The sequence below is a fragment of the Rhipicephalus microplus genome, unplaced genomic scaffold (genome assembly GCF_043290135.1).
Source record: "Rhipicephalus microplus isolate Deutch F79 unplaced genomic scaffold, USDA_Rmic scaffold_893, whole genome shotgun sequence".
Classification (NCBI taxonomy): domain Eukaryota; kingdom Metazoa; phylum Arthropoda; class Arachnida; order Ixodida; family Ixodidae; genus Rhipicephalus; species Rhipicephalus microplus.
The window spans coordinates 22,501-27,060 of record NW_027465446.1 but is presented as its reverse complement, the minus strand read 5'-3'; the positions used below and the strand labels follow the sequence as shown (position 1 = coordinate 27,060).

At 57.8% G+C, this 4,560-nt stretch overlaps 1 non-coding gene across 1 annotated transcript; it reads left to right on the top strand.

The window, feature by feature from the left end:
• The first annotated feature begins 1,164 nt into the window (after positions 1 to 1,164).
• LOC142795827 (small subunit ribosomal RNA) lies at positions 1,165 to 2,979 on the top strand. Its single transcript, XR_012893337.1, has one exon. It is a non-coding gene; the product is annotated as a small subunit ribosomal RNA (ribosomal RNA).
• Positions 2,980 to 4,560: the final 1,581 nt, after the last annotated feature.

Sequence of the window (4,560 nt, the reverse complement as noted above, 5' to 3'; positions counted from 1 at the left end):
CCCGGCAGACGCAGAAAGAAAAAAAAAAATGGGGACATGGCGTGCGTCACCGTGCGGCTTCGCAGCGTTGCCGAAGTCGCCGAGCCCTTCGACTGAGCCGAACGGCGGACAGGGAACGTTGGTCGGCCGTTCTAACCTGTCGGTGCCACGCCGAGACGTCGTTAAGGAAAACCGCGTCGTGGGCCTCTACGACGCCGTCGAGTCGTTGTACGTTTGGTGTCCAGCGTGTCGGCGGCGAGTAGCGGACACGTCGTTCACGACTTCGGTCTTTCGCAGTCGACGCGAACTTGCGGAGAGTCGTGGTGCCTCACGTTTTCGGCAGAAACCGCGGCGGAATTTTCCCGTGCGTGCGCGCACGACCTCGGTGCTGTGCCGTCAGCGTAGTGTTGCACAAACTCGTGGCCTACCCAAGGTGCGGTACGTTTGCGGCCGTATCCTCGGTGGGAATTTCGTGAGTAGGGTCGCAAATTCTACGACCTCGGCGGGTTTGAGAGCGACGTAGACTTGTGGCACGCTCAACATGCCACACGTTTCGGGGCACACCCGCGGTGAAATTTTCTCGAGTACGCTCGTATTAGGGCCCAAGGAGGTCTGGGTACTTATCGCTGCTATTATGTGGGGGTTCTCGTGAGCGGCGTACGCGAAAGCGACCGGGTGTCTGATATGCGGCGGGCTTCGGCCTCGTCAAGCGTGTCCTCGGGTCTGCTCCAGGGGAATCCACGGCAGTCGTCTGCAGCCTCATCCGCTTGATGCGTTAGGGGCTGGTTGTCGGACGGTGCCGTTTTACCACGATATCGAGGTGTGTTCCGTGTCGTCCTCGGGCGATTCAGATGCGAAAGCGCCGAAGACGCGGGCGTGACCCGTCGTCTGGCGGCTTTGCAGTCTCGGCTCCGTTGCTAGTTCCGGCCGGTCCACCGACAGTGCAGCGGGCTTGGGCAACCCGCACGGCGCGACCGAGTCGATGCAACGAAAAAGAGCGAGCATGAACGTGCTTCTTGCCGCACGGCTCCCACTCGTCTTTCGGGAAGGTTGTGCCGTAGCGAGCTCGAACGCCGTCATCTCGGAGTGCAAAATAAGCGTGTTGGGGCGCCTGAAGGTGGCCTCCGCCGCACACAGACTGCGTCCGGCCCGCCGAGGGCGAGGACGGACGCGCAGTCGAACGATTACCTGGTTGATCCTGCCAGTAATCATATGCTTGTCTCAAAGATTAAGCCATGCATGTCTAAGTACATGCCGAAATAAGGCGAAACCGCGAATGGCTCATTAAATCAGTTATGGTTCCTTAGATCGTTTCTTCCTACTTGGATAACTGTGGCAATTCTAGAGCTAATACATGCAGTGAGCCTGGAGCCCTTTGGGTAACGGGTGCTTTTATTAGACCAAGATCGATCGGGTTTCGGCCCGTATTGTGTGGTGACTCTGGATAACTTTGTGCTGATCGCATGGCCACGAGCCGGCGACGTTTCTTTCAAGTGTCTGCCTTATCAACTTTCGATGGTAGGTTACTTGCTTACCATGGTTGTTACGGGTAACGGAGAATCAGGGTTCGATTCCGGAGAGGGAGCCTGAGAAACGGCTACCACATCCAAGGAAGGCAGCAGGCGCGCAAATTACCCACTCCCGGCACGGGGAGGTAGTGACGAAAAATAACAATACGGGACTCTTTTGAGGCCCCGTAATTGAAATGAGTACACTCTAAATCCTTTAACGAGGATCAATTGGAGGGCAAGTCTGGTGCCAGCAGCCGCGGTAATTCCAGCTCCAATAGCGTATACTAAAGCTGCTGCGGTTAAAAAGCTCGTAGTTGGATCTCAGTTCCAGACGAGTAGTGCATCTACCCGATGCGACGGCTCGGACTGAACATCATGCCGGTTCTTTCTTGGTGCACTTCATTGTGTGCCTCGAGATGGCCGGTGCTTTTACTTTGAAAAAATTAGAGTGCTCAACGCAGGCGAGTCGCCTGAATAAACTTGCATGGAATAATAGAACAAGACCTCGTTTCTGTTCTGTTGGTTTTTGGAATACGAGGTAATGATTAAGAGGGACGGACGGGGGCATTCGTATTGCGGCGCTAGAGGTGAAATTCTTGGACCGTCGCAAGACGAACTACTGCGAAAGCATTTGCCAAGAATGTTTTCATTGATCAAGAACGAAAGTCAGAGGTTCGAAGGCGATCAGATACCGCCCTAGTTCTGACCATAAACGATGCCAACCAGCGATCCGCCTGAGTTACTCAAATGACTCGGCGGGCAGCTTCCGGGAAACCAAAGTATTTGGGTTCCGGGGGAAGTATGGTTGCAAAGCTGAAACTTAAAGGAATTGACGGAAGGGCACCACCAGGAGTGGAGCCTGCGGCTTAATTTGACTCAACACGGGAAAACTTACCCGGCCCGGACACTGGGAGGATTGACAGATTGAGAGCTCTTTCTTGATTCGGTGGATGGTGGTGCATGGCCGTTCTTAGTTGGTGGAGCGATTTGTCTGGTTAATTCCGATAACGAACGAGACTCTAGCCTATTAAATAGGTGCGGGGTTCCCAGCACCTTACAACCTTCTTAGAGGGACAAGCGGCTCCTAGCCGCACGAAACAGAGCAATAACAGGTCTGTGATGCCCTTAGATGTCCGGGGCCGCACGCGCGCTACACTGAAGGAAGCAGCGTGTCTTTATCCCTGTCTGAAAAGACTGGGTAACCCGTGGAACTTCTTTCGTGATTGGGATAGGGGCTTGCAATTGTTCCCCTTGAACGAGGAATTCCCAGTAAGCGCGAGTCATAAGCTCGCGTTGATTACGTCCCTGCCCTTTGTACACACCGCCCGTCGCTACTACCGATTGAATGATTTAGTGAGGTCTTCGGACCGATGTCCGGCGCGGCCTTTCGGTTGCGCCGGTCTGTTGGAAAGATGACCAAACTTGATCATTTAGAGGAAGTAAAAGTCGTAACAAGGTTTCCGTAGGTGAACCTGCGGAAGGATCATTAACGGATTGTGAAGGGTGAGCGCCTCAGCTGCGTCTGCGCCCGACACTTTCTGCCGCTGACCCCGTTTGGACGCGGGGTCGGCTTTTCCCCACGGGGCTGCCTGAATGTGGAGCGGCACCCCGTGACAAATTGTTGCGCCCAGCGGACGCCAACACCGCGACCTTGGACGGTCGGCCAGGTGGCGGACGCGGGTACAAACGGCGCAACGCACTCATAGGTCGGCTTTCGACCCGCCACTGCACCGTGGCTCGAAGCGCTCGAAATGCGCGACCCGACCGCTGCGGGACCGCCTAGTACTGTAAACAGGAGCGGCGGAGCGCGAACGGCGAGTCGTGGTTACGTCGGTAGAAGGCGAGGCTGCGCGTTCCCGAAACGCCAGCCGAGTGCCCTCCCGACCGTTCGAGCGTGCAAGAACGAGACCCGACAATCGCGCGGCGACTGCCAAGTACGAGAGGAACGGCACAAGCGTCGGCGGTCGGTCAAGGAACTGGCGATGTGACGGGTCCGCTGTGCACCAGTGCATACCGTCCCGCCGTCCGCGGCAAGCGCCTCCGCGTCCTCGGGTGACGGAGGCTGCCGGTCGGTTCTTGCAGGCGAGGGATCTCGCTGGCACCGGTTCGCGTTGACGCGCGGCCGGTCATGGCACGGCGATGCGACGGCCGAGGTGCGCAGTACTCGATGGAGGAACCGCACGCTCCGATGACCGTCCCGCCCTCCGCGGCGTATGCGTACCGACCGTAATGGTTGCAGCAGCGCCGGCCGGCTTTTGAATTCGCCACACGAAACACGGTGCGAGATCGCGGTTAGGGGAGCGTCGACGTTGCCAGGCGTTTTGCTTGCTGCCGAGGGAAAGGCGGCACGGCCACGTCGCGCTCGTCGCGATTAGCGGGTCTGCGCGCTTTGGGAAGGTGCCGCAACGACTTGCCGAAAGAGGAAGCACGGAAGAACGAGGGACTTGGACGTCCCGACAATTGAACGCACTTGCGGCCAGGCCCTTGCTGGCTTCGTTCTTCCGCCTCGAGTAGGCTCGTACGCGGCTCCGGCGCCGAAAGTGGTCCTTGGCACCGACTTCGGTGGACGTGGGAAGTGCCGCGCAAGTACGGCGCGCCTGGCTCCACCTGTTGGCTAAAGTAGGCAGCCGGATCGGCATTTTGGTGTGCGGTGGCAAACCGTGGATGCGAAAAAAGCTTGTGCGATTTCGTGGAACAAAAAGCGGGGGTCCCCCTTTTTATGCGGAGGAGACCGACCCGCCCGCCGTGGTGAACCGCGACGCCACGGTAAAAACGGGAGAGGCTTGTCGATGGGACCGTGCATCCCGCGCTCCACGGAGGCCGGGAGGCGGCCGCCCGAGGAAATGTGTAGCCGTCGAGGCCCGCATCTGCGTGCACTCTTATCCAAATGGGTGTACCGCAGGCATTTTCTGGTTAGGCGGGCCAATGAGAGCGAGCACACAACGATACCTACGGGTCCGGCTTGGAGAACCGGCTTCGACGCCTCCCGAGTATTTATAGAGGGGTGGACCACGAAAGCACTCGCAAGTAGCGGAAGCGAAACGCCGTCCGAAACACACCGTTTGCTCGA